Source organism: Micrasema longulum, unplaced genomic scaffold (assembly GCF_059751315.1).
Source record: "Micrasema longulum isolate JH-2025_06_02 unplaced genomic scaffold, ASM5975131v1 h1tg000807l, whole genome shotgun sequence".
NCBI classification, from domain to species: domain Eukaryota; kingdom Metazoa; phylum Arthropoda; class Insecta; order Trichoptera; family Brachycentridae; genus Micrasema; species Micrasema longulum.
Window position 1 is genome coordinate 70,974 of NW_028277999.1, and position 26,949 is coordinate 97,922.

General features: G+C 31.3%; 1 protein-coding gene and 2 long non-coding RNA genes across 4 annotated transcripts in view; 2 read left to right on the plus strand and 1 right to left on the minus strand.

The window, feature by feature from the left end:
* Nucleotides 1-26,949, plus strand: part of LOC148278936 (pyrokinin-1 receptor-like) — a 198,638-nt gene that overhangs the window by 7,406 nt on the left and 164,283 nt on the right. The gene's annotated exons all lie outside the window — the stretch shown is intronic.
* LOC148278937 (uncharacterized) lies at nt 3,408-6,452 on the plus strand. 2 transcript variants are annotated; one of them, XR_015823025.1, is made up of 3 exons: nt 3,408-3,449; nt 5,068-5,209; nt 6,191-6,452. It is a non-coding gene; the product is annotated as an uncharacterized LOC148278937 (long non-coding RNA). The 2 variants fall into 2 exon arrangements; XR_015823024.1 differs by having other exon boundaries at nt 5,068-5,188.
* LOC148278938 (uncharacterized) lies at nt 8,629-9,051 on the minus strand. The gene is made up of 2 exons (XR_015823026.1): nt 8,912-9,051; nt 8,629-8,765 (listed from the first exon to the last, which is right to left on the minus strand). It is a non-coding gene; the product is annotated as an uncharacterized LOC148278938 (long non-coding RNA).

The following is a 26,949-nucleotide window of genomic DNA, read 5'->3' on the forward strand; positions in this document are numbered from 1 at the left end:
TTTTTTACTTTGTAAAACTTTTTATCATATGCTTTTTAACTAATTTCCCTTTTTTTTTCTGTATATTCTGTTTATTATTTAGTACGTTAGCATGTATTACTTTCAATAATGGCTATGAACTAAATTTAATTGACGATATTTTGAATAAAAAACTTAAATTAAACTATAGGAAAAAATACTTATACAGTTCCCAAAATATTTCCAATAAAAATGAGAACTGGCGTAGAATTTTGTACATTAATTCATTTTCTAATAATAAAGCACAAATTTTACCTAACAATATTAGGCCAGCTTTTTATACTAATAATAACATAGGTAAAATATTAACAAATTGTTAAGATAAGGATGATAAATTAAATCATTCATTTGAAGTTTTTCCAAAATAGAAATTTGGGCAAATCAAAATTGTTTAAATTGCCCAAATTTCTATATTGGAAAAACTTCACGTAAATTTAAAGTTAGAATCAAAGAACATATAAGATGTCTGAGTAATAATAATTTTTCAGAATTCGCAAATCATCTTATATCCGAAAACCATGAATTTAATCAAGAAACGGGTGTAGAAATTTTGCATGTCAATAAAAATGGTTTTCGTTTAGATAATTTAGAACGATTAGAAATTAGTAAAGCCATTAATTAAAAACTTCAAATAATAAATAATCAATTAAATTTAACTTCGAGTCCTCTTTTAAAACTATTCCCGTTATGATTTATTTTATCTTCTTTCTCTCTCTTTCTTTCAATTTTCTGTCTCTTTCATACAATATTTTATTATATAAATAGCAACGCGTGTAATTATAAGTTAGTTAAATTCCTGACGATGAGGTAGTAATCTTGAAACCGGTCGAAGTGTAATTAAAAAAAAATTAAAAAAATTTAAGTGGTTTATACAAATTTATAAACAAATAAGTGTAAAAAAAATATATTTAAAAAAAATAATAAAAAATTAAAAAGATTTATTTACAGACCAAGAAAAGTAAAGCAATTAAAAATCAATGAGGGTATACTAAGTACATTTTACACACTTTACACTCTTGTTTATTTAAAAAATAAAAGTGGAGATAAATACATAAAAAGTATTTTATTTTGGATACTTTACCAAATTCTTTATCCGCCCGGAAACGAACGAACAAATTAATAATTAAAAAGCCATGGAGTGTAATAACCGAATGTTTAAGCCCGTAAATGTCAATAGCTAAGAAATACGAAAAAAATATCTTATAATAAAAATACTGTGATTTCTCGAAATACGAAATGATTGAAATCATTTTACGGAGCTTTGAAACTGTTTTTATTAAAAGAATATGAGATGCTTACTGAGTTATCAAAATGTTAATAAGTTGAAGTGTTAAAGTTTAGATCATTCAGCTTTTTGCTGCCGGCACATTTAATAATACGAATCTAAATACCCTTAAAATGTAAACTTTTTACAAAGTTGGTATTTCTTAGAAATAAAAAGGTTGAATGAAATTAAAAAGCAGGAAAATTATTTTCCATCAACAACAGAATGCCCACAAAATATGAACAAAAATCTAATTTCCGCGTTAGTATTTTAAAATGCATGTACAAAAAATAATTAAGAAAATATAAAAGAAATTAATTGTTCTTCATAAATTTAAATTAATGTGTAGGAATACAACTAAGATGGAGATCATTTTTGAGAAGGGAATGAAGAAGTCAGAATGGCTTCGGGCATTTTCCGTACAGTTCATTTTTTTTTCCATTGTTTGAACGTGCATATTTTATGTTTTTCTCTAGCGTTTTTGGAAAGTAAAGATTTTACTTTTTACTTTTAGTTTGTCCCAATGTTTGCAGACAAAAGACTGACCCTTTATTTCATTTACTCATTACAATATTTAGGCGTTGCCTAGTGTGTAAACTAATTCAATCAGATGAATCTCTTTAGAACAATAAAGGTTTCAGTAGCTTAATCATAAATAACTATCGACGTGCTTAAAGACATGCTAAGCATTTGAACGATCATAATGAACAATAATGAACATGCTTAAGTTATCGCAGTCATAAGTCAAAGCGTGTGTAATCTCTAAGTTAACACTCATATCAGTTTGTTTTTTGTTTTCCTCGTAAATAAATACAGTTCACTGACGAAAATTCGGCGTTTACTATAAAAAAATAATACAATATACGAGTTTTGTATTAGCAAAATAGTAACGAATATCTAACTTAAAAAATTGAAAATTAAATTACAATTACCATGGCAACTGCTTTTCTTGACACGTGGCTTGCCAACCGCCGGCTAAATGCAATAAATAGCACGATTAATAATAAATAAATAAATCAAAACAGCAGTTTTGGAATATTTTCCATATTTACTCGGGCAAAATTCAAATACGTGATTGCGCAGCAGGATTATACGTCGCGAAACGTTAATATTTCGGCATTTAATATTAGGTGTTTACGGATGTTCCATTGCGATCGCGAATACGATAAACATCCATGGTAAGAAATTGTTATCACGTCGCTTATGAGCACGTCGATAGTTATTTGTGATTGAGCTACTGCTCTTAATTCATTAAAATTTAGTAGTGGAGGAATTAAAGAAATATGGATGTTTATATTTGGAAAAACGTGTAAGGGTTACAAAATAATATTTAAACTAGAGTTTTGTTGAGTTTATTATTTACAAGTTAATAAAATTCATCATTATTCCCTTTTTGCATCCATTAGATTAGGCATAGTCTACTTACTACATCGGCTAACTTAATGCAACATAGTTCGATCAGCAGTGGTATTCTGATCACTCTCGACACCCACGAGATGATCTCGACTTTCGGACGAGAATATAACGTGGTGTAATTTAGGGATTTTTATTTTTTGAACGCGGTTAAACTTGGTTTTCTATATGGCAATTCTGATGATTACATGTCAAATTACGTAAATGAATTCGAACACATAAAACCAAAAATAATGATTTTCAATAGAAACATTATTGTGACCTTAAGAATGACCCAAAATACTTAATTATGTTGAATTTACCAAACCTCAATCGTTATTTCTCGTTATTTAGACGGTTTTATAATTGACGTTTCATAGTTCGATATCTACCCGCAACAGCGTGAGTGTCGAAAATGAGAAAATATACTCGTGCGCATGCGTCACTGACGAGATGAATATACCTATTACAAAATATAACGCTTTTGCTATCCTGATGAAAATTTATAACGTTTGCCATGTGGGGTATTTATTTTTTCTTCACGTCAAACTGTACTTTTTATATTGCAACAATGCAAAACATAAACAAACATACAGTGACAGTTCAACTACTTATGTAAATGATAAGTATGCCCCGGATCTACATGTCCTTAGGGATTTTGTTTATTTTTATAGAACCTCTGTGAAATACCTACGTACTCTATAGAAACTTACATACGAACCACAGCGTCCCTTAAATGTACATCTTGCGCAACAACAGGAATCATCATTTGAAGGTATGTTCATCTAATTCGGTATTTTAATCAAACTTATATATTGTGTACGGTTTAAACCTACCTTACGAGTTTTTTCTCAAGTTGTTAATCATTATAATATTTATAAATTGTAAAAGGTTAAGAATAAGCTAGTGTTAGTAAAAAATAAACAAACCACCAAGACGTTTTCCCCGTGACAGCCAGAGGATATACAACACACATGCGTTTGCAGTCATACAAAATCTCATGCATGTGTGCTGATTTTTCCAACTTTTGAAGTAATACCATATCCGCAGTGGTACTGCAATACCGCTACTGCGAACTGTTAGTTTTAATTGTTGATATTCGTAATGTAAATAATTATTATGTAAGTAAATACTTATCGTTTCAGCGGTATTTTTGTTTGGTTAAAATCGCAAGTAATATATTAACAGCTTTTATGTTCCCCTTTATTTTTTTTTTGATAATTAGGCTTACCGCCCACTAGGCAGCCTGGCTGCCGCAGTCAAAATTTTGCACAGCCAGTTAAAGCAGCCAGCCTGACGGCCAGTCCAAATAAAATGGATGTGGAAGATGTTTTTGTTTACATTTTATCTCGTAAGAAACGCAAACCAAAAAGAAGATATTGAATTCATCCTTTACTTGAAAGGGTTCATTTCAAAATTATTTTATGGATCTTCTGTATCGAAAGTCATTGCAAATTCGTTTCATAAAATACTTCTGGCTGCTACGACAAGTGCAGGCAACTGAGGCAGTCACATACATTTGCTTTGTCTCGTTCTGGCTGCAGGCAGCCAGTTGGCTGCCGTGCACGTCAAACGCGTTCTAATGGCTGCCGCAGCCAGGAATTCTTGGCTGCCTAGTGTGCGGTATCTAATAAGCCGTCATATGTAGTATTAGCTGCCGCAGCCAGGCTGCCTAGTGGGAGGGGAGCCTTACAAAGTATTGCCGTACCGCCCGTACCACTGATGAGATCCTTCTCAAACAATTTGTTGGGTTCGGTCATGCCATCTCTTTCTTGGTCTTCTTTGTTCATTAGTCTTCCTCATAATTAATATTTATTTAATAGTGGTTTAGTGGTGGTATTTCAATTTTATTTATTCATATATATGTACATTACAAAATAGAACATCTTAATTCACACATATAGAAATAATGAAAATAAAAAGGTAAAATTAGGTATATTATAAAAATAACACAGGTATACATAATAATACATAATATCCAGAAAATAATATGTTAAAAAAGTAAGAGAATCTTGTAACGACAAACTCCCTCAGAGACGTGAAAAATTACAAATGTTTATTAAGAAACAATGAAAGACAATTGGACATGCGTACACATAAGATATTTAATTTTGCTAAACCCATCACCCTTTATAATAGCTCACAGCATGTGTTATAAAAAGGATACAATATTATTAAAGTTATTGTAATATAATATAATTTATGTTATGAATAGTGGTGTTTAAATATACCTTTGTACTAAAACAAATATTATATCAATATTAATAAAAATAGTAGTAAATAGTAAGCTCTATAAATGTCTAGACTTTTAATGATATTATCTTCTTAAAAAAATCTCATTCTCTTTTAGAACATCTGTAAATAATTTAACCTTTATAAGTGTATTTTTTCAGATTATATTAAACCAGTAAAGCGGATCCTTCGAAGGGATGATATCGATTGGCTCTTTAAATTTATGCTGTAATGGAATATATGGATATCAAACTATAGGATATATTCGTCATCTGCTTGGAGGTGGGACACGTTGTTTATTAAGTAATTCAAGTTTTTTTTGCACTCTTGAAAATTCTCATTTTAAATTTTAATTTACTAAAAAATGAAAGATAAGTGGTACTTAAATTCACAAATCTGAAATAATCAGTAGCAAGATTCGTCGCTACACCTTTATGACTGATATCTTTATTATAAAGATAAATCTAAATAAAAAAGGATACAATACTTCAGTTATCATTATATAAATTGTAATATATATATTTTTATAGTTAAGATACCAGTCTGGGTATTAAAGATGTTGTAAAAACAATGAAATATCACTACCTACACAGTTATTATACATTTGTATATTTAAATATCAATCATCATTTATTTCCATATTAAACTATTTATTAGATTTGCTTTAAATAATACCCAATTTGTTATTTTTTCAAATGTTTTTTTATTACCAAACAGATTAAGAGCCAAAGTACATATAGTATATTGTATTAGTTTAAAATTCATATTATATTAAATATTTTCTCTACAGCTCACGTTGGCATGTCCTAACAAAAGGAAATTTGTCACCATATGGAAAATACAAAGTTATACCATTACATATGACATCGCTTATATCATTTTGAATATTTAGAATTAATCAGCTTACACATATTTGAATTGCAATATCATAATCACAATACCTACAGACAACTTTAAAAATATTACCTTTACTGCATAATAATTTGCTCTGAGAAATAAAACATATAAATCACAAAATATAGCCTTCAAAGTTTTCTTTTTAAAAGGTTTAACAATATGCGGAATAATTAAGGTGTTTGATTTTTGCGTGTACTGATGAACTTTAGTACAATATACAAAAATATGTATATTGGCAATACCTGCAATATTGCAATACCTGATGAATAACTTCCAACTAACCTAAATAAGATATATTTTACTATTTTAAGTGCTTATTTTAGTATGTCATTTTGTAATAAATGTAATTAAAAATGTATTGTAAATTATATAATTTTTTATTTTTAGCAAAGAGGAAATATCAAATGTTGCAATTTGGTGTCAATTTTTAACACCTTTATGATCATCTGAGAAAATGGGAGTAAATATGTGGCAGAGCAGAAAAGCGGACTACAGAAATGAGTCTACAACAACTACATCAAACACTCAAACCTTTTCTCACAAATGTAGAGCATTAGCTAAATTCTAGTTAGTTTTTTGTAGTTCTTTTTTATTATTTTATACCTAAAAACTTATAAACTACAGTGCAAGTACTGTTATTGAAAAAATATTTTGGTGTTTTAGTTTCCTTTTCACACGTAATTAAAATATAGTCATATCTCAGACATAAATATTTAAACACATATTTCAAATATAAGGAACCTTAACGTGATCACTTTCACCGGGAGAAATAAGGGCTCTGGCCAAGAATTGTATTTACTTTAGTTTTACGAAAACAGTAGATTTGAAATTATTTTTATTTATATTACCTTTTGTTACAAGAAAATGTATTCTCACATCCTCTCAACGCGTTTGCTTATCATGCAAGAGGTCTCAGGTTCAGTTCCTGACATGGTAGACATGAAATATTTATTTTAAAAGGTGATTTTACAGTACAATATTTCATAGTCCCTTGACTGGCACCCCAAGCGTACGATTGATCATCTTTTCTTTAAGTAACAAAAAGATCAAGATACACTGCGATTGGTGTACCAATGCAGTGCCCTATGCAATTAGGTGCGGAATTGAAATGATGATGATGATTACCTGCATTTATTTATTCTACAGTATAAAAATTCACTATATATTTTTTTAAAAGAGATTTGTGTTCTTATGATTTACTTAAAAATTTAATTTTGAGGGCCATTTTCGACGAGTTGTAAATAACTCTCTATTAGAAAATAGGAATCAAGTTGGGATGGAGTGGGATTCGAACCACGAACCTTTGAGCCGTGAGTCTGTGACACTAGCCATAGGATCACAACCCGATTTAACTCAATTGATTAACAGTTTACATATTAATGTACTAATTTTTTTTAGGCTGTTGCCGTGTTATGCCATAATAATAAGCATAGGGGAAAAAATGTAGTGAAATTAAAATAACAATATTTAAGTCCAAAAAAAATGTTAAATACTCATAAAAAGTTACAAAAATTAAATTTAGTCGATTAAAAAAAAGTTTTTTTTTTTACTTTATTAATTATTTGTGCATGTTGTGTTCACTAAATGTGAATTCATGAAAAATTTCTAAACATAACAAATTGTGATATTATACCAATTTATTGTATTGTTCATTATTTGTAAGCCATAAAAAATAAAATAAAAACAATCTGAAATGTTAATATGCATATTCAACATAACATTTAAAAAAAAATAATACAGACTTTATGGATATGGTACCATAGTGAAAATAAATAAAACAATGTTATGAGTACGTCCAAATACTTGCGGACTGGCTGGATTTCCTCCCTAGGGAGAAATAATTTAATAAAATTCAATTTGTTGCAACAGAGAGGGAAAACATTTTTGAGAAGGGAATATGGAAGTCTAGGCATTTACAGAGCTTATGACCTGTCATTCATATCATCCGGCTGAAATCACCTACTAGGCAACACCTAAAAAAACAATTTTCCAATTCTTATACTTCTTCTTTTACCAGTTAGTTAATTCAACAATGTTTTGAGTATGTCCAAATTTTGCGGACTGGCTGGATTTCTTACCTAGGGAGTTATTCCAATCTAAATTTGTTGCTGGATGGATGAATCTCACCCACATGATAAAGGTTTCAGCTCTTTTACTTCACAAAAGTCAACAGATGGAAGAGTTGAGGAAATTTGGATGTTTAAACACAATAAGTAAAGTGGCCGCTTAAACCAGCCAATGACAGGTCATAAGCCCTGTAAATGCCTATACTTCCATATTCTCTTCTCAAAAATGTTTTCCCTCTCTGTTGCAACAAATTTAGAATAAATTGATTAAATATATAATGCTCTATTATTCCTTTATGGCAACCAACAATGAACTCAAATTCTGGGAAACATAATATTGCATACCCTTTGTCCGTGTCCAAGCTGACAAAGGAAACAGTTCTGTTTGAAAAATTAAAGCAGAACCCTGGACGAGCGTTTTCGGCTTTACGGCAACTCTTATGTAAATTCCGGAAAAGGAAATTGGGTAGAGATATGTCTGCCTCCTAGGGTAGTAGTCGGAGCGTTTGCCAACCGTGCTTGAGGTCCCAAGTTCGATTCCTGGCAGGATCAACAGAAAATATTTATTCTTAACGTTCACTGCAATGTTTCAGTCCCTGGAATAGCACCTGAAGTGTAAGATTGATCACCTTACCTTCATGTAACCGATGATGAAATATGCTGTATTTGATGCGCCAATGCAGTGCCCTATGCACCACATGGTGCGGATAGGAAAATGATGAGATACCTTACACAACCTTAATGAAAATAATTAGTGACTTTATTTTTTGGTTTGACACCTTTTAATAATTGAGAATGTCAGAAGAATAAGTATATTTCAACGATATGGGATCAAACAAACAGATCTTGCACTGGTTCATTTTGTACTTACACATTTAGAGATTAGGACAGCAAATCTGAAATAAAGATTTAAAAATTATATGCATTTTGATTTGATATTTAAACCTTACAGCTTCAATTATAATTTGAGCAAAAAATGTTCTTGCATGTAATGATTCATTATGTTATCAGTATACAGACATATAATTACAGTATTACTAACCATTAGAGCGACATCTTGTCCCAAGCATTGAAATACAGTAGACTTTCGCACATAATTGGTTCCTGAAAATGTGTGCGAATGTTGAATGTTCGAAAGTCGAGGGATGTAAAAAATATGTATTTTTTAATTAAGTTAATGAGGTGTTTAAGTGCTTTCAGGTGATTCTTTATAAATTTTTCAAGAGTTAATTAAATACTTCCATATTTTTTGTTTTCTTGATAAAGAGTTCTATATAATAACATGCTGTATTTAATTTTCAAAATAGATAAGGCTTCATTCATATTTTTTAGTGTCAAAGACAATTTTATCAGCTTTTTCCTTACATTAACTGTGTATTTCATTTACCAGTTGTTGCAATTAAGCAGTCATTTGACAGAGGTTCTGAGTGATATTCAATTAACTCGTTAACATCTTCATTGTTGAAGTCCTATACTATATCATCTGTGATAGTTTCCAGAGTTTCTTCAAAATTCATCATTTGCGGGCATAATTGTTTACAGGAACCTTTCATTTTTTACTTTTTTATTTCAGCCCACAAGTATCCAATATTGCTTATTGCGTTCCATATATTATAATTCTACTGAAATTGTCTTAATGTAGGCACACCTTCCCTGTCAGTTTCCTTAATGACCTGATTCATTATTTTCCTCATAACATATTATCTTAACATAGTTATCACTAGTTAACCGAGGGAGCACCTGCATGGAAGCGAAGAATGTTTGCATTAGTGATAAAAATCTGTAAAAAACATAATTTATTTAAATGTCTGAAATAGTGAATTACGCAAAAGTAGAAATTACAAAAGGCGACGGCCCCCCGTATGTCTTTGGGAATACTAAATAATCAATCAATGCATCGTCTTGTCATTCAATTAGCTTCAATATGGCAATCTTTAGGAACCTTTATAGCATGATTAAGATACATTAAATGTGTATCCCGAGTTCCCTTTGATTATGTATGTGTAAATAAATTAATAATTAATATAAATTAGAAACGAATTTAGTGTTAAAATATAATCAACACCGACTGACATACTCAAACTGTGCCAGATCTGGATCGAGGAAAAAAGACCTCAAATCGATCTGACTAATATTTTGACAGTATATTACGTGTTTAAATTGATTAAATGTATTAATTACGAGTACTTACCTGTATTAACTCCGTTATTTTTGACAAAGACTAAAAATGTCCAGACAAATTTTAAAAAACTTACGAACCTCCAATTTATGAGCACAAATGGATTTGTCGTAATTTGTATAATGGCGTCTTTTGAGTTTTTACAGATGACGCAATATATTTAATTGCCAATTTAGTAGCTCACAATAAAAAATAAACATACATTTTTAAAAACGAAACATCTCGCGGGTCGCATGTTTGACGTTTGCCAGATTTACAAGGTTAGTTTATTTGTGTGCTGTGCGCATGCGTGGTTTTAACGATACCTATTACGAGATTCGTTCAGGATACCAAAATGATTTTAACGAGGTAGAGAGGCCCACGAGAGTGGTTCAGAATACCACCCCAGGTGTTAATTGAAGGTAGATTGATCAGTCTTGCGCTTTCGGAGCCAGTCCAGGAACAACATAACATAGCTGTTTTGTGTGAAAAATAACAATAAAAATAAAACCTTAGACGAGTATTTTCGACGGTTGCTGCTCTCAGATAAAAATCCAAAATTAGAAAATTAAGTATAGATGAGTACCATTCTTGAAGTCCTAGGTTCGATTCTTGGCAGAGTGGACGTGAAATATTAATTTTAATGTTTTTTTATACTACGATATTTAATTGTTTCTTGACCGGAATAAAATCCTATTAACAATATTAATTTGGATTGAGTTTTTCCACTGACATTTTTTGGTGGAACTGCATTTTAATTATAATAATAAAAATACGAATAAGTGGAATAAAAGAATATGCGTATTTTTATGATTATAATATTAATTTATTTAATGTAATAATTAAAAAGAAAAACAATAACGCGCGCTTGATTGGTTGTACGATCGAAGTGAACAAATATTAATGTTCGGTTATGCAATCACAAAATAATTACAGTATTGAAAAATTACACTGATTTAACTAAACACGAAGTTGACTCTCCCGAATTTACCTAGTTAAAAGTTTACTCCTGTCTTCGAGCAGAGTGAAGAAACAGTTCTGAATGTAACGCGTCTTGTTCCACAACTTATGAATTTACGCCTTGGCATAGTGGCAGAATACGGGTGAGAATACCATCCTTATTATAGTGGTAGAATACAATAATAAATCGGGTTGTGGTCCTGTGGCTAGTGTCTCGGACTCACGGACCAAAGTTCCGTGGTTCGAACCCCTTTTTACCCCAACTTAATTCCATTTTCTAATAGTGAGTTATTTACAAATCGTTGAAAAATGGTCCTCAAAATGAAATATTTGGGTAAATCATAAGAACGCAAATATTTTTTTTTTATTTTTAATAAAAAATAATGATGTTATTTCCGTCTTTATTCTATCGCTATGCCTTGGCGTAACTTTATGCCAAGTTTATGAGTAAAGCCCATAAATTAATCCATAGTAACTCCAAAAATTGAGTTATAACTATGCCGAAATCATAATCGAACTTGAGACCTCTTGCTTGGTGGACAAACGTGTTTACCATTACACCGCGAGCCAGTTAATTCAATAGCTCAGTAAAAATTGCTAATTTATATTAAAAAAGAATAAATGTGTGTATATTTATTCCAATTTAAAAACAGTTTTACATACATTTTCCACAAATAAGCAATTAGTTTTCATACGTCAAGTTAATTATAAGATCTATTTGCGCACACCAAGGACATCGGAAAGGAAATTAATAGTGTTACTCTCATCGGCAACATAATGTTATTCCTAATAATTGTTTTTTTATTGTATACATAATGCCAAAACATAATTGCCAACTGACATTACGACCCCATAAACTTTTTATAACCACAATTAAACGTAGTTATGCAGAAGCGGCCAGCCATAGAAAAGTCAAATTGAGATAATAGCACTTTTGTGAAAACAGTGAATAATCAAATCTACACAACAGTTGTAATGTTTTTCACTTTGACAAATTATAAATAAAGCAAACATCAGTTTTTTTCAGTACAAAAACGAATTTAATGATTATTTAACTACAACATTATTTTACATACACAAATTTGGATTTCTCCCAAGGGGGAGTAGGTATATATTTTTATTTATATCCCTACAGAGACGAGGTAGAATTTTTTTAAATTCAGGATTATGGATTTCGTTTAGTAACATATATACAAAAATCAAAAATGTTACCTGTGTGGATATTCGCTAATAAGCGGAATGGGGAATGTTGTAGTACCTACTTAAAGTGGCCACTTAACCCAGCCAATGACAGGTCATAAGCCCTGTAAACGCTCGAATATCCATAATCCTGAATTTGAAAAAATTCTACCTCATCTCTGTAGGGATATCAATAAAAATTATTTAACTAGTTTCAATGATTTTGAAAGTCTGGCTGACCGCACAACCCAAGATGTGCATTTTGCAGAAATCGGCCAGCCCTTGTAAAACTCTGATGTATGTTGTGACATTATATATTGAACATATTATTTTACATATAAACATATTACGACAGAGATGAAGAACATTTAAGGGAAGGTAATATAGAAGTCTAGGCATCTACAGGGCTCATGACCTGTCAAAGGCTGGTTTAAGTGGCCACTTTACACACTGTGTAACATTCACCATTCTGCCCGTATTTGAACATCTATATTCATTCAATTCTTTCCTCTGGTGATGTTTGTGAAGTTAAAGAGCTGAAACCTTTATTAATGCGGGTGATATTCTTCTAATTGAATTATTTCACCTACATACTAGGCAACGCCTGAAAATATTATTTTTTCAATTTCTATACTTCTTCATGGACCAGGTGGATTTACCAACAATATTTTGGGTATGGTAAGTATGTATGTGAAATAATTCAATTAGATGAATCTCATCCGCATAAATTGTCTCCAAAAATTTGGACAAACTCAAAATATTGTGTACACATAAAGTTTATATTTGAAGCACTAACTTTGTGGTTATTCATCATAATAAAATAAATAAAACAACAATAATATTAGAGTAAAAGAACACTTCAGATGCTTGAATAATAATAATTTTTCTGAATTAGCAAATCATCTGATAGAAAATAATCATAACTTCAATAAAGACACTGGATTAAAAGTACTTCCTGTTGAAAAGAAAATATTAAAATTAGACAACTTAGAAATCTTAGAAATTAAAAAAGCGATTCAGAATCAGAAAACAATAATTAATGACTCTCCTGTCTAACTTCGAAAATAGTGATATCAAATTACCACCCGTGTAAGGAAAAGACGACTTGATTTATTGGGTCCACGTGTAGTATTTAGTGAACATGATAAAAAAAAGGAATCAATTTATTAGTTACGTAAACCTTGACAAAGAAGCTTGTTTGCTTTGAAACCGGTCGGTGGAAAGAAAAAAAAACATCAAAAAATTAGTGGTTAACTACAATTTTTTTATATTTATTTTAAAATATTATTTCACATTTATAAATGCAAAGAATAATCACTTAATTCATTTGTTATAATAACTTAAAAAATAAATAAATATTTTGTTCAAGGAGTCTTAATAATTTTTCAAAGTCTGGCTTACCAAACAATATAAAATATTCATTTTGCTAAAAACAGTCAGTTGCCATCCCTCAGGCGAATGTGTGGTAAAACGATTAATAATTTTAATTAATATTTGGCTGATTTATAAAGCGCCATTTTTGTGAAAAATCACCTCAACGGCGCTTTCCAATTGTTTACTTAAACTTACATTCTGACAAAAGAAAAGTCACATATTATATTTTCTGATTAAAAATTGAGGGTACGATAATCTAAAGAAGTGAAATTTTAGTTGAAAACTGAACTAACTGGGACTGTCGATGATTCGTAAGTTTGAAGGCAATCGGTTCCAGCAGAGGGGCCGGCAACGGCAAAAGCACGATATCCGAATTAAGTGTTTGGGGAGCGCCAGATTTCGACAAGTTTTCCTCTTTCCGATTCGAATGCTGACCTAAGAGTAGATTTTTTTGATTTAAACGATGGATGATAGGTGCACAAATTTCAAGATTCGTGAACTGTGTAAGGTTGAGACTTGCATTATCGACAGAATCAAGAAAGGGGTGGTGCGTTGGTTTGGACAAGTAGAGCGAATGGACAGCGAAAGAACAGCTAAAAGGATCTACGATGCAAATGTTGATGGATGCAGAAAACGAAGAAGACCAAGAAATATATGGAACGATCAAATCGGCGTGCTTGCATGAGAAGATGAGTGAATGTAGAGGAAACGATGTCAGTATGCAAAGACAGAGTGAAATAGCGTTCTTTTCTCTCTGCCTACCCCTACGGGGAAACGGCGTTATGGTTTGTTGTTGTTATTGTTATGTTTTTAATACACTTTAATTTATTTAAGAGAACTAGATTTCTGGAGGCATTAATTTTCTCATCAGCATCAATACCGTAAGATTTTTCTAGTGCTGTGGGTGTTTTTAGCAAATAATTAAATGTTGTTTTTGTGACCAACACTATTTTCAGAAGTTGATTATTACAGTTTTTTGTATGACAGCAGCCTGTTTGTTCTTAGCAGATACAGTACCTGATAACAACAATTTCTAAATTTTTCAAAATCGTGGACTGCCTGCTTTCTGCATAACTACGTTAAATTGTAATGACCACAAAAGAAAATGTAAGACAAGTAGCAGCCAATCTTTTGGTAAGTGGATCGTGCACAAAATATATTATAATGTCGATAGTACCTTTTATCTACATACCGACACCTCCTACGTATAATATCGTAACCCACGAATTGTCGTTTTTGAGTTTTAAATATATTTCATCTGTATATTATTATATCTTTAGTTCCAACGAAGAAAAAATAATTATTAATTTACTCGTCCTGTTCTCATATATTCGAAATTAATAAATATTTAATGTAAAATTACAGTTTACAATTTATTAATGTACCCTACTCACCATATTACTTATATTATGTAAAGGATAAAGCTTTACACAATTTTAATAAACGCTGATTTTCAACAATGTTTTGAGTACGTCCAAATGCTGGCAGACAGGCTGGATTTTCCCCCTAGGGAGTCGTTAAGATCTAAATTTATTTCAAGAGAGAGGAAAAACATTTTTAAGAAGGGAATATGGAAGTCTAGGCATTTCCAGTTTTTTACTTTACAAAAGTCAACTGATGAAAGAGATGAGGAAATGTAAATGTTTAAACACGGGCAGAAAATGGTGAATAAAGTAAAATGGCCACTTAAACCAGCCAGTGACAGGTAACAGTGACTGATTAAAAATGAGAATTCTCAAAGAATTTATTTTTTTAATTCGGCTTCACAGATATGTATAATTGATATATAGTATTCTGCCATCATAAAAAAGACGTTTCTACATAAAACAAAAAAAGAAAAAATAAATTTTGTAACTCGGAAACTGAAAAATTCGCTGTGTGAAAAATACTTTAAAAATTAAGTATATTATTATGCGACAGTTTGTATTATGGATTGCTCTAACGGAATATACATATACATTTTAATAAAGTTTACGTTTTATATTTAAAAAAAAACGTTTTCGTTTTCTTTTAAGTAAAAAAATACATGAAAATACGTTTCTGGCTAGAAACGCCCTTTTTATTTAGTAAAATAGTAAATGTTTTTCATTTTTAGTGTTAATATGCCAATAGATTCTACTCAATGAAATAAAATAGACGCAACTGGCCATTTACTGCTTTTTAAAATAGTTACGCCGACCTTATAACTAATTAACTTCGAAATTACCAGCAGATCTTAAATTTAATTGAAAACGAGTAGGTACATTAATTTCAGATGTTTTTAAAAACGGAAGAGAAGAAAAAAAAAGTATTTTAATCAGTCTTCAATAATTATACAAGTCAGAAAAGCCTTTCATATTTAGTAATCTTCAAGACTTTTTGCAGTTTAGTCTCATTTATCAGTGAAAATAATAGGGTTGTGGTTATTTTTGGAAGATAGATGCATTTTTAGTAGATGCGTATTTTTTTCCTGATTCCGAATATGTATTTAACTCATTTTTGAAAAAAATGTTAGATGCGTCCTTTTTTCTTATGACGGCAGTATTCTATAATTTGTTTTTACATTACAACACTTTATTCACTCATATCGAACGCACGTACACCCACCCTCCCTCACACACACACACACACGCACTCTCACATACATCATCACCCTCATCATTATTTTTATCAGTTTTTATGTTTTCTTCTCCTAACTAAACTGGATTTTTAAAATTGTATTTCGATGGAACGCTTTATTAGCTTTATTTTTATGTTTTCATAAAATATTGCGTAGGTATATTCTGTAATTCTGTTATTCAAACATTATTATCCCTTACATTTCGTTTATTTTATTTCCATCACCGCTTGCTGGAGTATAATGATGCAACGTTTGCCTTATTACTTTTTTTAAAAAGTTACAAGTATTTAAATTTGGATTTTAGGGCGGAGCGTTGTTGACAATTTTTATTTACAATTTTAAATCGATTGATAAGGTGATAGATTTCCTCATAAAGGTTTAAAAAAAAAACTGATAATTTTTAATAATCATGGTCAACAAGTCCACATATATTCACTACACATTGTCACATACATTCAATACTCACACACCTATATACACTGTGAAAAATAATTATAGATAGGTACATCGGCACAATTTTTTTTGCTTTGCTTTGTTTTGTACGGGCAAACCCGTTGATATATTTATTTGACACTTTATATACATATACAATAAATAAACATACAAGGGCGGGCATATTGCCTTAAGACAATTTCTTCCTACCAACCCAAACCGTTCAGTTTGAGAAAATTATAAATACATGGACATATTGAATCTTACAATTTTATACAAAAATTTTAATCAAAGATTAACAAAAATAAATATATACATAAAAAAAATAATTTAACACCATACTATGAAGAGAGGAGAGGGAATGGAAAGGAAAGAAGAAGGGTAAAGGAACAATTTAAATATTTAAATAGATTAGATAGATTAGATAGATAGTTGATATATGCTGAGAAGTTCCTGATTAGCCCACATTAGAATATCCTTCCCGATCCAGTTTAGCTAAAATAAAATAATATAATAACAGAAAAATCCTTATTTTGAAATATAAACCTTGTATATTATAAGCAAGGTAAAAAATAATGCAACTCCCATATCAAAAAAACCCCGTTGATCTATGAAATGAAAGCGGTAAGCGTTTCTTCTATGGAAAACGCAACCAACATGGCGAACAACTGAGCGGGACTGAGAAGTAACTACTATATTAAAATGTTTTGATTTGAAATAAAGGAAGGTCTTGTGTCCGGACACATATATATATATATATATATATCTAATCACATAATATATATACATATATATATATATATATATATATATATATATATATATATATATATATATTATATGATTAAATCAAGGTGTTCATGAAGATTCAACAATGTTACGAGTTTGTCCAAATGCTTGCAGACTGACTGTAAAGTGGCCACTTAAACCAATCAATGACAGGTCATAAGACCTGTAAATGCCTGGACTCCCATATTCCCTTCTCAAAGATGTTTTCCCTCTCTGTTGCAACAAAAAAGTTACAAAGATAGCAAAAGCGACAGCAGGACGTTATAGCAAAGTTAGATCTCACAAAGCAACATTTATTCGCCTAAAGTTTTAAATGGTGTTTTTACGTGTTTTATCTGAATAGATAATGTATTATGGCTTTACAAATTTTGATATATCATTACGATATTTTTGTCTCCATCGGGGTCTTTATTTTATGAAGATTAGAATAAACAAATGTTGAATTCGAAAAATGTATATTTGAGGATTCGTGTGGTGCATAGGGCACGTGCGGTGGAGGAGATTTGCTTTGGTAGATAGTTTTAATGGTCTCATGCTTTGCTTGGCTCATCTGGTCGGTGGATGAGAAAATTCAGGAGGGTGCTTCGCCCTCCGGAATTTCTTGGTCATAACCCACACCTTCAAACAATATATATGTACTTACTCTCACTAACATGTTCAATCATAAAACTGATAAACTAAAACAACTACTAAGCATAAAAATGATTGCTTTAATGAAAGTTATCCTCATAATGTGTGTACTGTTTTTGTAATTTGTTTTATTGGTCTATATAAATTGGTTATGTTTTTTAGTTTTTTTTTGTTAATTATGTTAATGATAATTAGGTTATTTGGATTATTTACGTTTTTTTTGTTGTTATGATTATGTTAACTTTGTTAAATAGCTAATTTAAGGCATGTTTCACATTTTGTAAAAAGTTTCCCTAGCGAGGGTACATTATTCTGTATAAAAAAAGAATACAAACAATGTAAAAATATAAATAAATAAATGCAATTAAGAAATTTTTTTGAGAAACTATTGTATAAATTCTATAAGGTGTTTTGTTTTTATGAGAAAAATAAAATAAAATACAATAATATATGTATTGAAAATGTCCCCGTAGCTTGTAGCTGTAGGTAATAACCAAATGTGTGTACGTGACATGTAACTAAATTGATGGAATTTAGCCACCTAATCCCAATACACAAGTGTCTAACAGAATAAATACTTGATTTCACAGCTACACATCAGTTATTGCTACATTTTAATAGGCATCAAAAATTCGCGCGGCGCGTGGCAATTGCGAAATGATTTATTTCGAAATGAATGTACATTGACGGATATTTCACCAGAGTTGGAGAAGCTCCTAGAAAAAGGGAAAAATGTGGTGTTATTCATTTCAACATAGTTAGCTGCTCAGTTGCATCAGTATCGGTTGTAATATTCGCAAATCTACTTAACCCTCCCATCTCGCATCAGTCCTTTGACAACAGCCGCTGAATCCGCTCACGCCAGTGCCATATATTGAAGTTCACAGCATTTCGTGTTACGCATATCGATTGCACCTAGCCTCAATCATAACGACAGCGCGCCTCGCTATTATATAGTGTCAAGTGCCAGGATCAATTAAACGTAGTTATGCAGAAAACGGCCTGTCCACAATTATAAAAAAAGGATATTGATTTTATCGGGTGCAGTGAGGTCAATCCTATGTTCTGCTAAAAACAGCCAGACAGCTTTCATGCAAAAAACTGTATTGATCCCCTTCTGAAAATGGTGTCGATTACAAAAATGGCATTTTTTAATTTGCAGAAAACACCCACAACATTAAAAATTCTTACGGTTCTTTAAAAATAATTAGAACCGGTTAAATACATAATTAGATTCATGTTTGTAATATAAAAAATAAATGTACACATTAAATAGGTTCGAAGGTTTTCACGGTCACTGTTATCAATATGTTTCTTTTTTGGGTTATACCGTGTGTGTTAGATTTGTTCCGACGTTTCGGCTACCATTGCAGGAGCCATCTTCAGGGTAAGCTGAGTGTTTTGCTGAAAATAGTGTGTGTACTAGTAAATTTGTACCGTGTCGCAGTCGGCAGTAGGCACATTTCTATTCATTTTTGTAGTATGTAGTGCTGGGAGCCATGTTGAAATTAATTTCAGCCCGTCGTCTTTGTTTATGTTATTTGGGTGTCTGTGTATTTCAATTGCCTCTTTTATTATTCGTGCACTGTAAATACTGGGTTTATGCAAAATTTTCGGTTCAAATTCGAAAAAATGTCCGGTGTCCATAAAGTGTTCCGCTATTGCAGATTTGTATACATTGTTTTATATTTTTCAAAGTCAAAAACACTTCAAATATTGTGGAGATTGTTTAAAATGTTGTATGTGTGTATATATATGTATGTGTACGCGCATAAGTATATGTATGTGTGAATGTATGTGTACATATATATTTATATGTAGAAATATGTATATATGTGTATATATATTATGTATATGTATATGTTTAAATATGTATATATATGTATAAGTGTATTTTTATATATACGTGTATGTATAAATATGTGTAAACTAGTAAGTTTATATTTTATTGATCTGTTCTTTCTTTTAACTTGTGAATTGTTATTATTTATTAAAATGTAATTGCCTAGCTTGGAACGAGGTATGTACCCTTGTTTGCTGGGCAAAGTGTAAAAAAAAGTGTTGTATGATAAAATGTATAAATAAATAAATTTATTAATTACCTAACTAGGGACTACCTAAGAATCGGTGAGAATTGTTCTCGTAACAAAATCATTGTTGTCTAGTGTAATTACTCTTTTATGTAAATATCGACGATGGAAAGGAAAAAGTAAAACAGCTTTATCGACATGCAGCAATTTTACGAAAGAGCCAATTTCATTTTAATTATTTAAGAATTTTAAATATTAATTCAACATATGAAGGAGTCACGCCAAAGTAAAACTTGTGTATGAGATTTTTTTTATTTATAAAAAAATTGTTTGAATGATCTTAATTTTGTTACACCACTGTATTATTTAATAACTTATCTGTATTATATTTTGATATTTCAATATTATTTTTATCGTTTGTTTTGGATATTGATGTGCGTCAAAATATTCGTATTTTTATACGAGTATTTGTATTGATTTAGTTAACTAGAGTTCCGATTTAACACAAGACTTACTAGCAAGTCAAGACATGAAATATCGTAATTATGCAACAATAGAATTGTATTTTATGCATTAATAAATAAACAATTACGCCTCGATATTTAAGAATATAATATGTTCGTCAATATCGGCCGGCTAATTTTTATTTAAACTCATCCGGACAGCGGCCTTTCTGTACGTCTTAACGTAGAACCCAAGTGTATACATACCGTTAAATGATGTTCAAATATTATTTTATAAAATGTTTAGCAAATAACAACAGCGTAATGGAAACCAATCCGAGAGATGAATGGAATAATAAATAATATTATGTTTTAATAGTAAGTGGTTTCTATTAAAATATTTCTACAGGGGATCCTTCAACAATGTTTTTATCTAAAATTCAAATATTTCGCGAGAGGGAGGAAGTGTGCAGGTGAATGAAGGCTGTTTGTTAACCTCATCGATATCCTCCGAAATAAATATGACACAGCCTGAAAAAAATACACCCTTTTTGATTCGTTCAGGAAAAAAAATATTTTTTCGACTACTGAAGAATATAATTTTATTATTCAACCAAACTAACCATCATGCCGTTTTTTCGTAGGGATAGGTAGAGAGGATAGAATACCTTATCACTGTCGGCATACAGACCTCACTTTCTCTACATTGATATATCTTCTCATGCACGCTTGCCATTATTCCGACTTTTATTTTATTTGAGATTTTTACAGCTATTACATAACAAAAAGTAGATGACATACGGGTCAATATATCAAAAATCATCATCATCATTCCCTTTCCGCACCTAATGGTGTATAGGGGACTGCATTGGTACACCAATCGCAGCATATCTCCATCATTATTGTTACATGAAGGTAAGATGATTAGTCTTACGCTTCAGGTAGCAGTCTGGGGACTAGGAACTATTCTAGTGTGAAAACACCCTTTTAAATGAATATGGCTAATATGTAATAAAGCTTCAGATTGATTATTATTTTATGTTAACAGTCATCTATTTAAACTTCTGTCAATAAATTTTGTGCAAAAAATACGTATGCTTTTAGTTTTTAATAGTGCTTATATTATTTTTAAATTTATATAATTTCTCTAACGTTTTTCTTTGTAAAGGAAAAATAAGAAACCTGCTGACAAGCTGGTTTCGCGGTTTAGTGGGTATCATTATTTTTCCTTTTATATTTTTTTCTGTTCATGTTTACCTTCAAATAAACTATTGCTGGAATCGAATCCGAGACCCCTTGCATAGTAGGCAAACGCGCTGACCGTTACGCCACAAGGCCGACAGTTAAATTACTAGAAAGAACTTTAAAAATCCACTCTTAATCTAATGATATATCATATATTAATTTATAAGAAGACAGTTTACATTATTGTTTGTGTGCGATGTTTGTATTTATGCTCGTGTATGTAAACGTGTGTGTATAGACGCATAGGCGTCTGTTAATGTGTGCACGAAAGTGCGTGTGTGTGAGTGGTTGAATAAAATAAATAAATAAAACAGATGTTTATAAAGAAGAGGGTATAAGAAAGGGCATGGTACGAGGTTTGATTAAAAAAAAAACAACAACGATTTTCTCCCTAGGGAGTTAACATTCCCTTCTCAAAAAAGTTTTCCCTCTCTGTTGAAATAAATTTAAATATGAACAACTCCCTAGGGAGAAAATCCAGCCAGTCTGCAAGCATTTGGACATAATCAAACATTGTCTATATTATAAGATTTAAAAATCTTAGATTTCGTATTGAATGCTACTTTATTGCTATGCTTGCTATTGAATGCTATTGCTATTGAATGCTACTTGCTTGTTTTATCCGGCTGACTTTTTATGATTTTGATCGAGTAATTTTGCTGGTCAAATAAACAAAGAATCATCTATTAGGAATTATAATAGATATATTTGTAAGCCCTCTGACATTTCATGAACACATAGAGACAATCAGTGGTGATGCATTGAAGATGTTAGTTAAAAATTGTTAAATTACTACCTGGTAAAAGAAAAAGTATAAAAATTGGAAAATTGTTTTCAGTCGTTGCCTAGTAGGTGATTTTGGTTTGAGCCGGATGAATCTCACCCACGTGATAAAGGTTTCAGCTCTTTTACTTCACAAAAGTCAACAGATGGAAGAGTTCGGGAAATGTGGATGTTCAAACATGGGCAGAATGGTGAATGTTACACAGTGTGTAAAGTGGCCACTTAAACCAGCCAATGACAAGTCATAAGCCCTGTAAATGCCTAGACTTCCATATTCCCTTCTCAAAAACGTTTTCCCTGTCTGTTGAAATAATTAAAAAAAAAAAAAACACTTAAAGCGGTGATTAAATCTTCATTTTAATTAAACGATTATAATTTGAATACAGTAGGCATATTTCAAGAAAAGCTAGGTAAAATAAATCTGGGGGATAAAATTAGAAATGAAGAGATCAGACGCCAAACAATGATCGGTAGCACAGCAGCTAGTCTCGCTTAGTTAAAATTGCAATGGGCGGATCGTGTTGCGAGACGGGCAAACGAGAGATGTACACCTAGAGTTCTGAAATGGAGACAGTGGGAAAACAAAGGACCAGTAGGGCGACCCCAGAAAAGATAGGTAGATGATGTGATCCCAGTCTTGAGAAGAAAAAAAAAGAAGAAGAAAAAGCCATATTCATTGGTTTGGTGAGTCCTGTAAAAAAATAATAATTTTAAAAATGTTTTAAAATAACTAAAATGTAATATTGTATGTAAATAATAAATGAAATAAAAAAAAATAAAAAATAAAAATTGGTCGAGGAAATTTTTGTCGATAAATTTGATTGATTTTTCGTGATTGAATTTTTGGAGATCTTCATTACTTTTGACTCCGTTTATACTGTTTTTTTGTATATTTTTTTATCAACCATCCTCACTGTCCTTAAAACAACCGCGGGTTACGGTGCTGTGTAGTCACTAAACAAAAAAAAGAGATTTCAAAAGGGAAAAATAGAATATTTATAGGGAATGGCTTTAATTAACCACCATTTAATTCAAAGATGATAATGTTTCAAATCTAACTGCTGAAAACATGACAAATTCATTGGGTATCGCTAACGACTCGAGCGAAACGTGCACCCGCGACAACTTCCCGAGAGCTACTAAGTAGCTAGTACTGGACTACGTAACTGGACATGTAGTGGATGAGTAACGCTAGGTGTTAGTGGTACCTATACTGTGAGTACATTTTTGATGATATTTGTAATTTATCCCCGATTTCCGGTAAAATGCTTCTTTGTGCCTAATAAGTACTTGTTATTTAATAACAAATTATTTCAGTCGATATGTAAATGTGTAATGGAGGAATACTGAAAATCTAAACCAGGTATTTATTATATTTATAAAGATGTTATAGTTGTGTACAATGTGTACAAGCTACACATCGCCGGGTTATATACATTAAAAAAAAAATACATCTTTTACTTTGTTATTTACTATGTATTTTACTTTTCTTTTTTTTTGAAAATACGTTTTGGTATACATTATTACACAGGAGCTGGCATCCAACCGAGTTGCCTGGAGGATCTTTGTGAACACCATATGCTCCAACTAGGTAGCGGACATGGAATGATGATGACTTTTGGTAGGGCAACTATCATATAATTAGTAAAAAGTTAGTGCTAATAGCGCTTTTCCGCTATTTTGATAAAATGTATTTGATGTTCAAACGTGTATCTTGGAATGTATTGATCCTACGAAAAAAAAAGTAACGATCCTACAAAGGTAAGTAAATTTTATTTTCTCAGACTTTCTTATATTTTTTTTCCATAAAACCTTCAGGGACGTAATTATACACAAAAAACTGATTTTAAGCACCATTTTTTCGAAATTGCGACATAAGCGCTGGTCGTTCAAGGTCACAAACTTAAGGTTTTACCAAGGACCTTATGTCCACCGATCCTGTTTCAAAACATAATAACCTTTTTTTTAAAAAAAAAGTGAAAAAAGTACATACCGAATGACCTTGAACGTCCCATACTTCTAATAAATCTCGACAATCACCCGATGGATCTAAACCTGGTTTTTGCAGTCACGTAGAGTGTCCTAAAACAAAGCTACTCGTATTTGTAATATATTTGAAAAATAAAAAATAGTACGTCAAATTCGTTTCTTACCGAAAATTACCGTAAAATACCGTTAATTACGGTATTTTACCGCGACTTTTGGTAAAATTACGTAATTTTACATCCATACTCGTGAAGAGGATGATTTGAGGATAACCACTGACAAGACGATATATCTGTAGCTGCACGTCTGGCACAAATGCACGTCTGGCACAAATGGCAAGGTCTGAAGTCCGAACCCGATAAGTAAGTAATTTATGAATAAACAAAACTGTTATTGTTTGCGCACACTTTGTTTCATTGATATAAATTAGTATTGATGGGACATTATTAAAGATAGATAAATAAAAACATGTAAAGTTCACAATGCGGGTTTGTTTCGGAGTCTACTTTCGGTACTTTTAAAACTAGCGTAACGAGGACTTTTTGTTCACATGGGGGTATCTGTCAAACCCCTTATATCTTATATTCTCCTTAAGCATTTACTCCCAAAACACTAAGTTTAGTTTTTTTAGGATTCTAGGATTCTCACCCATAAAAGAGTATCTACCGTTATACAAAAGTTTAATAGTTCGTAGGGGATTAAAGTCACCATACTGAACGGAATTATTTTCAATAACATCTAATTAGAAATTTGCGTAGGTGTATTTAGGTACATTTTCTATTAAGTAGAGATTTACGAATGAGAATGTGCAATAATAAGTAAACGAAGAGGTTGCGGTAAACCTGAACTGGATTACTAACTAAAATAAGTGACTGTTGTAAAGACTTAGTGGCTTTTATTATAGGCTAGTCTTTGACTGTCGGCAATTTGATATATGTGCGTATCAGCAATTTACATAAGAACTATAATTTGGACATTTTGATTATTTATTGTTTATTTACTCTGTCCTTAAGACGATAGTAGGTCAGATGAGAGTAGGAATTGGTTTCAGGGTGAGTCCCAGTAGTAGATTATCGACATGGTTGGCATGATTTTTTCTTTCTTTTTTTAACTACGCTTCAGTTATTCAAAGTTCAAAGGAATGGCACCCAAAGCATAAGACTGATCATCTTACCATCTTTATATTTATAATTCTTCTATACGTGGGATGTCACCGAACTTCTCCTAAACGGCTTAACCGATTTATGAGCGGTTTTCAGCGAAATGTAGATCTTTGCGCTGCACGTGTTTGTAGATATTAAAATCTTATATCTTAAAAAAATGAAAATAAAGAGCATAAATTAGTAAATAACATTAATAAAATAAAATAAATATATACTTTAATAATTAAATGTGTATAACATTAGGATAAAAAAATCGGTGAAAACACAACTGTGAACAAAGTTAAAAGGAAAGTTGTAAGCCAATTAACATCAATGCAGTGCCCTATGCACCATTAGGTGCGGAAACGGAATAATGATGATGATGAATTAACACTCACTTTTGGGCGCCAAATTCAGTTATTCCCCCTACGTACGCCCGGTTTTGTTAATTGCTGGTTCAAGTGAAATTGGTTTGAAAACATGCCAGACGTAGTGACGAGTGCAGGATCACATCACTACATCACATCGTAGTTTTCTAAATATTTGAGATTTTTCAACTATGAAGTGTTTCAATCGTACCCAGTCTACCCTATGGCATCCTTTTGCTTACCCCTACAGAAAACGGAATGACTAGAGTTGCCATCCGTCCCGATATATCGGGACTGACACCGTTATTGAGCCCTCTGTCCCGATGAAACCTATAATGTCCCGATTTAAACTTACACAGTACAACGCTGTTAATCGAGGAAAATCTTCCATGGCCGTACTGACAATAAATGGGTAAATTAGGTGGCAAATGGTTTCAGCAATTCACGAATCTAAAGAACATCATAGAAGCTGAACTTGCCTACATAGAGTGGAAGTCGATAGGTGAAAGAAAAAGGTGTTTCGTTGTCAATTTTTGAAATTGAGCGAGTATTCAATTTTCATTTCTGCTCATAAAACCATAGTGGAAAAAAAATCATTGATGTTGGCATAGTGAAAAGGACCGATAAAAAATATCGCTGCTGCCAGGGATTGTAGAATCAATATTGCAGTAATACGTTAATTTTAAATTATATAAAAAATATGTTCGTCGGTAATTCTTCCGCAAGTACATTTAGAAGATTAAACATTAAAAAATATTTGGAAGATATTTCTGAAAAACCATTATTTTTATTTATTATTATCTATTATTATCATTATATTACATACACAAAATTATAATTTTTACAAAGTTGCTTTGACTACCTAACTAGAGTTATTTACCCCGTTCTGAGACAGTCAAAAAAATATGAAAAACAGTAATCAATATACAGAAACAGTTACGAGTATAAAGATACAGGACAAA